The sequence below is a fragment of the Dermochelys coriacea genome, chromosome 11, assembly GCF_009764565.3.
Source record: "Dermochelys coriacea isolate rDerCor1 chromosome 11, rDerCor1.pri.v4, whole genome shotgun sequence".
Lineage (NCBI taxonomy): Eukaryota > Metazoa > Chordata > Testudines > Dermochelyidae > Dermochelys > Dermochelys coriacea.
In genome coordinates this window covers 50,755,519-50,768,825 of record NC_050078.2, presented here as the reverse complement: position 1 = coordinate 50,768,825, position 13,307 = coordinate 50,755,519, and the positions used below count along the sequence as shown (strand labels likewise).

At 42.1% G+C, this 13,307-nt stretch overlaps 1 protein-coding gene across 2 annotated transcripts in view; it reads right to left on the bottom strand.

Moving 5' to 3' along the window:
- The window catches only part of FAM171B (family with sequence similarity 171 member B), a 64,502-nt gene that overhangs the window by 15,335 nt on the left and 35,860 nt on the right, over window positions 1-13,307 (bottom strand). The window lies entirely within an intron of this gene.

The window sequence follows — 13,307 nt, the reverse complement described above, 5'->3', positions numbered from 1 at the left end:
AGAAGAATCTGTGCAGGCCGAATTCCGATCAAAAAGAAGAAATGCTAATATATATGCCAAAATCGCAGAGGGCATGGTGGAGAGAGGCTACAACAGGGACACCCAGCAGTGCCGCGTGAAAGTTAAGGCGCTCACGCAAGCCTACCAAAAGACAAAGGTCGCTCTGGGTCAGAGCCCCATACATACTACCCCACCACTGTCGGTGGACACCTGCAAGCGGGGGAGTCTCACACAACAGGGAGGAGGATTTTGTGGATGAGGAAGAAGAGGAGGAGGAGAATGCACAGCAGGCAAGCGGTGAATACATTCTCCCCAGCTGCCAAGAACTTTTCATCACGCTGGAGCCAATACCCTCCAAAGGTGGGATCCCCGACCCTGAACCCGGAGAAGGCAGCTCCGGTGAATGCACATTTGTAACTACACTACAGAGTTTAAAAGCAATAGTGTTTAATGTTTGATTTGCCCTGACGAATTGGGACGCATTCGCGGCCAGTACAGCTACTGGAAAAGTCTGTTAACGTGTCTGGGGATGGAGCGGGAATCCTCTAGGGACATCTCCATGAAGCTCTCCTGGAAGTGCTCTGAAAGCCTTTGCAGAAGGTTTCTGGGAGGGCTGCCTTATTTCATCCTCTACGGTAGGACACTTTACCACGCCAAGCCAGTAGCAAGTAGTCTGGAATCATTGCAGCACAAAGCATGGCAGCGAATAGTCCTGGGTTTTGGTTGCATTCAAGCAACATTCGGTCTATATCTTTCTGTTTTTTAGCTGGGAAATGACCTGCACATTTCCCAGAGTCACTACCCTTGATAACAGAATGTCAGTGATTGAATTGGCTACTTGGATCACAGCAGTCCCCACAGTAGACTTGCCCACTCCAAATTGATTCCCAATTGACCAGTAGCTGTTGGGCATTGCAAGCTTCCACAGGGCTATCGCCACTTGCTTCTCAACTGTCAGGGCATCTTGGTATTCCTGCGCTTCAGGGCAGGGGAAAGCAACTCTCAAAGTTCAAGGAAAGTAGCCTTATGCATGCGACAGTTTCCCAGCCACTGAATCATCCCATACCTACAACACTATGCAGTCCCACTAGTCTATGCTTGTTGGCCGGGCCCAGAATCAGCATTCCACTGTATCAACCAGCCCCACTGCTGCCATGATGTCCCAACTGCCACAGCCCGTGCTTTCAGAAACATCTATGTCCATGTCCTCATCACAATCGTCCTTGTGCTGGTGTCTCTTAGCCTGGTTCTGCACATACTCCAGGATAATGCGTGAGGTGTTTACAATGCTCACAATAGCAGCAGTGAGCTGAGCAGGCTCCATGCTTGCCATGGTACGGCGTCTGCAGGAGAGCAGAATTGCAGCGGAAGTAGTGGATGATGTCGGTTAGCAGTCGTACTGCATCGTCTGCTGACAGCAGCATCCAGGACAAACAGCAGCAGATGGTGAGCTGAACTGAGCAGGCTCATGCTTGCAATGGGATGGCGTCTGCATGGAAAAAAGGTGTGAAACGATTGTCTGCTGTTGCTTTCATGGCGGGAGGGGCGACCGACAACATGTATCCAAAACCACCCGCAACAAGCACTCCACCAACTTAATGCACTTAGTGGGGACATACATAATCAACTGTATAAAATCGATTTCTAAAAACCAACTTCTATAAAATCGACCTAATTTCATAGCATAGACATACACAAAGTTGTCTAAGAGACAATACCTGGGCTATTGAATGGGATGATCTCACTTAGATTCATAGATTCATAGATAGATTCATAGATACTAAGGTCAGAAGGGACCACTCTGATCATCTAGTCCGACCTCCTGCACAGCGCAGGCCACAGAATGTCACCCACCCACTCCTATGAAAAACCTCACCCATGTCTGAGCTATTGAAGTCCTTAAATCATGGTTCAAAACTTCAAGGAGCAGAGAAGCCTCCCTCCAATCAACCATGCCCCATGCTACAGAGGAAGGCAAAAAAACCTCCAGGGCCTCTCCAATCTGCCCTGGAGGAAAACTCCCTCCCGACCCCAAACATGGCAATCAGCCAAACCCTGAGCACATGGGCAAGATTCACCAGCCAGATACCCAGGAAAGAGTTTTCTATAGTAAATCAGATCCCATCCATCTAATATCCCATCTCAGGGGATTTGGCCTATTTACCCTGAATATTTAAAGATCAATTACTTACCAAAATCCCATTATCCCATCATACCATCTCCTCCATAAACTTATCGAGTAGAATCTTAAAACCAGATAGATCTTTTGCCCCCACTGCTTCCCTTGGAAGGTTATTCCAAAACTTCACTCCTCTGATGGTTAAAAACCTTCGTCTGATTTCAAGTCTAAACTTCCTGGTGGCCAGTTTATACCCATTTGTTCTTGTGTCCACATTGGTGCTGAGCTTAAATAATTCCTCTCCCTCTCCTATATTTATCCCTCTGATATATTTATAGAGAGCAATCATATCTCCCCTCAACCTTCTTTTAGTTAGACTAAACAAGCCCAGCTCCTTAAGTCTCCTTTCATAAGACAAGTTTTCCATTCCTCGGATCATCCTAGTAGCCCTTCTCTGTACCTGCTCCAGTTTGAATTCATCCTTTTTAAACATGGGAGACCAGAACTGCACACAGTATTCTAGGTGAGGTCTCACCAGTGCCTTGTATAACGGTACTAAAACCTCCTTATCCCTACTGGAAATGCCTCTCCTGATGCATCCCAAAACCGCATTAGCTTTTTTCACAGCCATATCACATTGGCAGCTCATAGTCATCCTATGATCAACCAATACTCCAAGGTCCTTCTCCTCGTCCGTTACTTCTAATTGATGCGTCCCCAGTTTATAACTAAAATTCTTGTTATTAATCCCTAAATGCATAACCTTACACTTCTCACTATTAAATTTAATCCTATTACTATTACTCCAGTTTACAAGGTCATCCAGATCCTCCTGTATAATATCCCGATCCTTCTCCGAATTGGCAATACCTCCCAGCTTTGTATCATCTGCAAACTTTATTAGCACACTCCCACTTTTTGTGCCAAGGTCAGTAACAAAAAGATTAAATAAGATTGGTGCCAAAACCGATCCCTGAGGAACTCCACTGGTAACAAGTGGAGTGCACCTAGAATACTGTGTGCAGTTCTGGTCTCCCATGTTTAAAAAGGATGAATTCAAACTGGAGCAGGTACAGAGAAGGGCTACTAGGATGATCCGAGGAATGGAAAACTTGTCTTATGAAAGGAGACTTAAGGAGCTGGGCTTGTTTAGCCTAACTAAAAGAAGGTTGAGGGGAGATATGATTGCTCTCTATAAATATATCAGAGGGATAAATATAGGAGAGGGAGAGGAATTATTTCAGCACAGCACCAATGTGGACACAAGAACAAATGGGTATAAACTGGCCACCAGGAAGTTTAGACTTGAAATCAGACGAAGGTTTCTAACCATCAGAGGAGTGAAGTTTTGGAATAACCTTCCAAGGGAAGCAGTGGGGGCAAAAGATCTATCTGGTTTTAAGATTCTACTCGATAAGTTTATGGAGGAGATGGTATGATGGGATAATGGGATTTTGGTAAGTAATTGATCTTTAAATATTCAGGGTAAATAGGCCAAATCCCCTGAGATGGGATATTAGATGGATGGGATCTAATTTACTATAGAAAACTCTTTCCTGGGTATCTGGCTCGTGAATCTTGCCCATGTGCTCAGGGTTTGGCTGATTGCCATGTTTGGGGTCAGGAGGGAGTTTTCCTCCAGGGCAGATTGGAGAGGCCCTGGAGGTTTTTTTGCCTACCTCTGTAGCATGGGGCATGGTTGACTGGAGGGAGGCTTCTCTGCTCCTTGAAGTTTTGAACCATGATTTGAGGACTTCAATAGCTCAGACATGGGTGAGGTTTTTCATAGGAGTGGTGGGTGACATTCTGTGGCCTGCGCTGTGCAGGAGGTCGGACTAGATGATCAGAGTGGTCCCTTCTGACCTTAGTATCTATGAATCTATAAACCTCCCTCCAACCTGACAGTTCGCCTTTCAGTAGGACCCGTTGCAGTCTCCCCTTTAACCAATTCCTTATCCACCTTCTGATGTTCATATTGATCCCCATCTTCTCCAATTTAACTAATAATTCCCCATGTGGCACGGTATCAAATGCCTTACTGAAATCTAGGTAAATTAGATCCACTGCATTTCCTTTATCTAAAAAATCTGTTACTTTTTCAAAAAAGGAGATTAGATTGGTTTGGCACGATCTACCTTTTGTAAAACCATGTTGTATTTTGTCCCATTTACCATTGACTTCAATGTCCTTAACTAATTTCTCCTTCAAAATTTTTTCCAGGACCTTGCATACTACAGATGTCAAACTAACTGGCCTGTAGTTACCCGGATCACTTTTTTTTCCTTTCTTAAAAATAGGAACTATATTAGCAATTCTCCAATCATTCGGTACTATTCCTGAGTTTACAGATTCATTAAAAATTCTTGCTAATGGGCTTGCAATTTCAGGTGCCAATTCCTTTAATATTCTTGGATGAAGATTATCTGGGCCCCCCGATTTAGTCCCATTAAGCTGTTTCAGTTTCGCTTCTACCTCTGATATGGTAATATCTACCTCTATATCCTCCTTCCCATTTGTCATGCTACCATTATCCCCAAGATCCTCTTTAGCCTTATTAAAGACTGAGGCAAAGTATTTGTTTAGATATTGGGCCATGCCTAGATTATCTTTAACCTCCGCTCCATCCTCAGTGTTAAGCGGCCCCACTTCTTCCTTCTTAGTTTTCTTCTTATTTATATGGCTATAGAACCTTTTACTATTGGTTTTAATTCCCTTTGCAAGGTCCAACTCTACTCGACTTTTAGCCTCTCTCACTTTATCCCTACATCTTCTGACCTCAATTAGGTAGCTTTCCTTGCTGATCCCTCCCATCTTCCACTCCCTGTATGCTTTCTGCTTCTTCATAATCACCTCTCTAAGATGCTTGCTCATCCAGCTTGGTCTACAACTCCTGCCTATGAATTTTTTCCCCTTTCTTGGGATACAGGCTTCCGATAGCTTCTGCAGTTTTGATTTAAAGTAATCCCAGGCCTCCTCTACCTTTAGATCCATAAGTTCTTCAGTCCAATCCACTTCCCTAACTAATTTCCTTAATTTTTGAAAGTCAGTCCTTTTGAAATCAAAAATCCTAGTTGCAGATTTATTTTTGTTAATCCTTCCATTTAGTTTGAACTGAATTAGCTCATGATCACTTGAGCCAAGATTGTCCCCTACAACCATTTCTTCTATGAGGTCCTCGCTACTCACCAAAATTAAATCTAAAATGGCATCCCCTCTAGTCGGTTCAGCAACTACTTGATGAAGGAATCCATCAGCTATCGCATCTAGGAAAATCTGAGCCCTATTATTATTACTAGCACTGGTCCTCCAGTCTATATCTGGGAAGTTAAAGTCTCCCATGATCACGCAGTTTCCATTAGTATTTACTTGATTAAAGACATTAAAAAGGGCTCTATCCATATCCAAATTAGATCCCGGAGGTCTATAGCACACCCCAAGCACTATCGTAGGAGAGGCTTTACTAGTTTTCTTCCCCAATGTAATTTTTGCCCAGACGGACTCTGTCTTATCCATTGCATCGCTTCTTATTTCTTTACATTCTAACTCATCATTGATATACAATGCTACTCCACCCCCTTTACCTTTGTTTCTGTCTTTCCTAAAGAGCACATACCCTTCAATACCTGTAGTCCAGTCATGACTACTATTCCACCATGTTTCTGTTATCCCTATAATATCTGGTTTCACTTCCTGCACCAGTAGCTCTAGTTCCTCCATTTTGTTACCTAGACTCCTCGCATTGGTGTACAAACATCTTAATTTTTGCTGTTTGGCCTCGCTCACATTTTGTACCCTATTAGGCACAGTCATTCTACAGCCAGTATAACCTATTAGACTAGTATCCACACTGCCCTCGCTCCTTATATACATTCTCCTACCCATGGCTGTATCCTTTCTTACTTCATCTTCTTCCCTCTCAATGCTAAAATCTGGCATGGAGATTTTCTGGACATCTCCCATCCATCTCCCCCCAATTCCTAGTTTAAAGCTCTCTTTATCAGTTGTGCCAGCCTCGATCCTAGAAGTCTATTTCCTTCCCTACTCAGATGAAGTCCATCCCGAGAGAACTGACCTCTGACCGTGAATGCCTCCCAGTGGCCATACATCCCAAAGCCCTCCTTATAGCACCACTGCCTAAGCCATCTGTTGACAGACATGTCAGACCTTTGTTGCCCTTCTCTAGGAACAGGAAGGATCCCGCTAAAGATCACCTGAGCCTCAATTTCCTTAAGCGTCTTCCCCAGCCTAGCATAGTCTCCCTTGATACTTTCCAGCGAGAATCTGGCTGTATCATTTGTTCCCACATGAAGGATAATTAGGGGATTCTTTCCCGCTCCCTTGAGGATCCTTTTCAACCTCAGGTCTACATCTCGTATCTTAGCACCCGGAAGACAGCACACCCTTCTATTCTCAGGATCAGCTCTAGTTACAGGCCTGTCTATTCTTCTCAATAAAGAGTCCCCGATCACATAGACCTGCCTTTTCCTGGTGACAGTGCTATTCTCCAGTCTCTCCCCTGTTCCCTCTGGCTGCAAGTTCTTTCCATTCCTATTTTCCCTTACAATCCTCTTCAACCCATCCTGTATCCTCCTGGGGCTCATATTTGTTGTGGTCTCCCTTGACTCTTTCCCTTTTCCTATAGGACTAGCCTCTCTTCTCTTCTTCCTTACCCTTCCACCTTCAACAAGTACCTGCTGAGCCCCTTCTTCATTTTCCAACTCTGCAAACCTGTTCCTAAGCTCTATTTCTCCTTCACTAGCCCGTCTTTTTCTCTGCCTGGTTCTTTGAGTCACATGTTTCCACTGACCACTTTCCTCACCCAGTCTCTCCTCAAAATTCCCCAGCCCTGCTTCCATCTGTGAGTCTGAGCTTTTCCCTTCAGATACCTCATATCTTTGCTCCATCATCTGCTCAAACCCCTTCCTAAACTCAACCAGACTTTCCACCTGCATCTCCAAACCTCGGATCTTTTCCTCCACTTCCTTGACTCCAGTCAAGTTACACAGCTTGTTTTGCCAATATGGAACAAAAGAACTACAAACAGTTTTAAAGTCTCTGTCAAGAAGGGAAGCAGTTGTTTGAGGACACACAAACAGACCCTGCTGGAAGGTCTGAAGCAGTTAGGTCTTCTTAGGCTTCCAACACAATGGGTAGATAAGCCTTAAATAAGGTAAGCATTTTGGGGCTGGGACTGACTTTTTGTTCTGTGTTTGTACAGCATCTAGCACAACAGGGTCCTGATCCATGACTGGAGCTCCTAGGTGTTATGCGAAGAGAAATAATAAGCAATAATAATAGACGTGTAGATAATTTGTTGTTTTAAAATCCCTTCTCTCTTATTTTATGCGTTGTTCCTATGGTTAAAATAAACAATACTTTTTCTTTTAGAAGACCATTTTAGGTCACTAAATCCATTGGTCACAGACTCTCGAAGGGATGAACTGCAACTACCCAAACCCAGTCGGACCTGTTGGGTTAAACATGTTTCATCTGACAGAGTACTGAAGGACAGACCTGGTCTAAGAATGGAAGAAATACATAATTCCACAGAGGATGAGAATACATAAGAAGGTGTTTGCTATTGCCTCTGCTTCTGCTAAATGATCCAGATTCAGAGAGATTTCCTGCATCATCACTAGAGTTTATGACGGGGCCCCAAAACCTATTGAAAAGATCTTTCCTAAATACAAGAACTCACATCACCACCTGTCCTCATACAGAAATGAGGAATCTCCACCAATTTACAAGCTCATAGTGCAGCTGTGTTTTCTGGCTTGAAGAACAGAGTGATAATCCTGGAACAGCCAACAGAGAATGCTACCAGAGCAAAGGCTTATGAGATTTCTGTACTATAACCAGATGGTTAGGATGCATCACCAGCCAATCAGGTTGGTAAAATTACTAAATGCCATTTTGTAATGTATTATATTGCATAAAATAAATACAGTTCCAAGTTTACAAACTAAGGAACTGCAGATTGTAAGATAACCATCCTTCCAGGGTGTTCTATTCAAGAGAAGGTCCACTTCGACATATTGATTTCAATAAGAGAAATGAGAATTTTGCTAACAGACCAGCAAGACTTCATTGATTTTTTTTTTAATGTTTTTGTTTGGGCGAATCGAACTTTTTAAATCCAATGAAAAATATTGTAGTTAATTTGTTTGAAATTTAATTTCAACAAATACCCAAAGCAGTATATTTTCATTCTATTGCAAGCATTCCCTATTACAGAAAAAGCACAATTTGACTAATGGTCATATTTTGTATGCCTGCATCTGAGCAACCTTTACTTGTGAAATTAGGTCCACTGAACGCCACGAGTCTTTTTGGTGGAATAAGGATAAAAGGAGTGTAACAGTGAAGAGACAGTGTAGGCCAAATTCATCCTAGATATACCTCTGCAGTTCTTACAGGTATTTTTAGAGTAGAATTTAGAGACATCTATTCCAATAAAGGTCTGTACAATAAAAGGAAAGCTAACAAGAAGCTGAGTAGGAACATGACAAGAGAAGTAATTACCAAAAAAAAGTGCAGATTAAAGGAGTGTAACAGTGAAGAGACAGTGTAGGCCAAATTCATCCTAGATATACCTCTGCAGTTCTTACAGGTATTTTTAGAGTAGAATTTAGAGACATCTATTCCAATAAAGGTCTGTACAATAAAAGGAAAGCTAACAAGAAGCTGAGTAGGAACATGACAAGAGAAGTAATTACCAAAAAAAAGTGCAGATTTTATACATGTGCTTAAGTACTCCATGCACATATGCTTGTGCTTTAAGTTAAGTACAAACTTAAACACTTTGCTGAATTGGGGCCTAATTGATGATACAAAATGAATGTCAGTGCAGGACTCAGGCAGGTCAATTCCAAAGTGGATTGCTGAATATCTTCAAGAACAGGTCCAAAACCATATTTATTTTTACACACGTGCTGCTTTTAGACAAGTCATTTCAGAATCTATCCAAAGCTCTAGGATTTGTGCTGAATCCCAAGGACTTTGGATTAGCAAGTAGATGATGAACGGCATCAAAAGCTTTAGCTAAATCCATAAATAAAACAGTACACATTCATTTACCATCCAAAGCTAACAAAATAGCCTTTCAAAATGTACTTGTCAGAGTAACAGTTAAAGATATCTTCCTAACCCCCAACAACAATCTCTGAAAGATGTCATTAATCAGAGGCTTTCCATTATAGCTAGACTCTACGATTATTCACCATCTGCACCATCACCAACTACATATAAAAGATTATTTAATACACTTCTCCAATGTTTAATAAACTCTTTAAAAACAATGACAAGATCTATGAAATTAGAAACCAGAGTTCAAGTATAACAAATCTAATAATCATACTATCAGCTAATTTAAAATATAATAATTGGGACAGTTGAGATTTTAGCCTGTCAATTTCAGAATACGAAACATTTCATTGAGATGCTAATTTAAAATAAGCATGATTTAAAACTATAATTTTTTAAATTCCTGAAACAGAAGTGCAACTTCAGAATAAACTCATCACTACATTTTTTTCAAAAGGCCTGAGTGGCCTTTATAAAAAAGTGTTTATTAGAGTGTAAAAACCACGTTTTGAAACTGCTATTCATAAGCCACCTTTATTATAATCACGATAGGCATGATTTTTGTTTTTTTTCTGTCTGCCTTGCCACTTGAGAGGCAAAAATGACGGCTTGTTGAAAGTCACAGATTTCTACAAAGTCCCATGCAAATAATAATAAAGGATAGCCATAACACTTTTAAATGTCAGCTATCCACTGAGGTAGTTCTAACCTTTTAAAATCTAATGCTAAATGTCTATGCATTTCTTTTCTAAATCCAGCAAGTCTGGAAAAAGTCTTAATTTAGTTGTTAGTGAATAATGGGGTCTCACTCAACTCCATGAAGCCAACAAATAAATAAAAATATATAGAAAGGAATTCCATAAAATTAATACGCTAATTTCCCTCTTTCTTCCTCCATTAATCCCAATGGGTATTACATGTGCTTCAAGAAAAAAAAAAAGGAATACAGGAACAAAAAGCAGCCAGTTAGTTCAGCTTTCATGCGATTAAATATATTGTCTTTGCATGTATGGATTAGTAGTGTTGCCCTCTACCAGTGACAGGTTTCAGAGTAGCAGCCGTGTTAGTCTGTATTCGCAAAAAGAAAAGGAGTACTTGTGGCACCTTAGAGACTAACAAATTTACCAGTGAGTGGCCTACAGGAAAGAAATAGAACATGCTGTTACTTGTCAGCTAAATGACTTCTCCTTTAGATCAAGTGGGAAAGGTTTGTCGTTTTGGAAATGAAGGTTCAGAGTGCTGTAGCCCTGATTCCTGATGTTCATGCAGTTTATACAGTATTTACGTCTGTTTATAGGATGCGTGTTCATTGCAGTGAGCCCCTCAAAAGTGACGGTACAATGCAAAGGAAAATGCCAGAATACTGAACTGTCTCTTTGCATCATAGCACTAATATTATAACCATGTATAGAACGCCCATGATCCGCTACCATGAATAAAATGCTTATGAGATGTCATCTCCGTAGAATTCATCCAAGTTGGTAACAGAAAAACAAAAAAACCCACCACACATTCAATTACATCAATTTTAGCAGGTAACACAACCTTAGGGTGCTGTGCGGGGGACTTCTACTGAGATCTTCCTTTGGGTTTAGAAGACCCCTAGGTGAGACTATTTGGACCTCCATGCCCTCCATTACCTGAATTTTGTTTTACTAGCTGAAGGCTTGTGAAATTTTTCATTGGTCCTTGTCCTTTTGCCCAGGGAGACAAGGAGTGCTTCTCAAGAGCACTCCTTGGTGGAAAAGACTGGAATCAGGCCATAAATCCTGGCCGAAGCCATAAGACTGAAGGCACAAAAACTGGAAGCCAGGATCCCATCCACTGCTCTCCAGATGGCTCCCAAGTATGTAGTGAAACACATGGTAGTCACAGAAACAAGTGTTCAATAAAAAAGCATTTAGCCTAGGATCAAGGGGCTCGGAGAGAGAGTCTGTGACTTTCTTCCAAGGTCTTCTATGGAGAATGTGATCATCATTACAAAGGCCTAGCTGCACCTCGGTCCCTTTGAGGTCTCTGAACTCACCCCCCTCAGGTTTTAGGCCTCATGGGGTAGAATTTCACAAGTATCCTACTCTTAGCCTGAGCCTGTGACCAGAGGTATAGACTGACCAAACAGCCTTCTTAAAACAAAGTGTTGTTTATTTAGCAGTAGGTGAAAAGAATTAAAGAAAGAAAAAGAAAAAAAAGCCTACACGTCTATCTTACCATCTCCTGATGGTAACCAGCGCAGGCCTAACTTCCTCATATACACTCAGAGAGTTCCTGTGTCCGTCTGGTTTTCCAGAACAACCATTGCACTGCCTCTCTTTAGAGAACATCCCTCTTAATACTGCAGGGAAGTGCATTTGTTCCCAGGCTTTGACTCTTCTGTTCAAAACACATTTTGTAGGTTCACTGGAGATGGAGGTAAAATCATGAACACTACCAGTTCTGGCAACTCTTAACTATTTGTTCTGGTAGCTATCTTGAGCCATTCTTTTCCTTCCTTCCTATTTTTCCAGACAGTCTCTGGTTGAATTAAACCAACAGCCATACAGAAATCAAGCCAATAACCAGTCCAACATACAGTATTAATAAATTATCACAGAGTACGTCCAAATCCATCACAGCAGCCAGACAACCCTGCTTGCCTGGACTAATACTGAAAGCAAGAGGGAGACGGGGGAATGTACATCTGGAAACCCCAATAAGTTTCACTCTCTCTCCAAAAGCTGCAGGGTCAGCTGAGGAGACACTGCTAGAATCTGTGGACTTGCCTGAAAAAGAACGCATTATTAGGTAAATGTGTTTGTTTATCCTAGTGAATAAAAATATACGAGCAATGCATCACATCTGTTGCTCCCCATAATATTTTCATTCTCTCAGTCTAGTTCTCAACTCTCTGTATCCGATCTGCTGTATCGTATTTGTCTGTTTTTTAAACACTGCTAAGTAGAGGATTTGACATCCCCTTGTGATACCCAGCCTCTTGCAGAGATTATAATTACAGTGACTTTGAGTATGCTTCAAACTGAGGTTTCACTGATAATAGCTGCATGCTACACTTATTCTCAAGGTGTTCTGTATTACCTTAATTAATCTTGCATCCTGGATTCCAAATAAGTTATGGCAGCAGAAACACAGGAGTAGAGGGAGTACCGTGCTGTCATCAATATGACCATATGCTTTTTGGAAAATAAGTTCATTCTTATCACCACAAACTCAAATATGTATGTACCATCATCAAGATGGACACTGACTAATCACTTTTGTAGCATTATGCATCTTCGCTACAGAATGGATTGTTAAACAACATGACATCTGTTTTATATACAGGCATTTAAGTGTTTTACCATAAACAGGACAGCATTTTAATTATGTCAAATGCCATGTAATTTTTATTTAAACAGCACTAAAATGGCTAAGATTTTTCAGGATAAAATATAGTTATCTACTTGTAAGCGGGGGAATAGTTCCGCTATTGTGGGGAACTTTCCTGGCTTCTGCACTACCCCGGTGAAGTGGGCTAGCGAAAGGATCTGAGTCCTCGCTCCCACTTCCTGTACCCAGTGGCCTCCCTGCCCTTGAGGACTCCCCTTCCACTCTCCTGTCTGGCAGAGTTCTCGTAACCCCAACAAGGCTGGGCCCAGGATTCCTGGGGGGCTCGACCCCCAACCCTGCTGTTGTCACCTAGGACAGGGGCTAGGGTGTCCCCACTCCGGGGTACTCTCTCTGGGCACTTTTCTGACCCACTGACCATTACATACAAATTAAAGCAAATGCAAGTTATTTAATCAACAATTAATTTTAAAAAGAATAAGGAAAAATGGGAAAGGTTAAAGGAAACACATCAGCCCGCTCTGTGGCAGGGAACATCACAAACAGTGTCTCTGGAATGTCCGGGCAGTTCACAGTCTGTTCCTTGGAAGTCCCAGGCCTTCTTCTCAGGCCTGGCTGTGCTGCAGGGATGCTGTGGGTGGGACACTTGCTCTGGTGGTGACCTCAGGCTCTAACTGGTAGGACCCTTCTTCCCAGTGTCGCCCCCGCCCTGTCGGGGTTACAATCCAAGCCTGGCCTGCAGAGCCTCTTGGCTGAGGAGTCTCCCTATGTTGGGCCCGCTGCC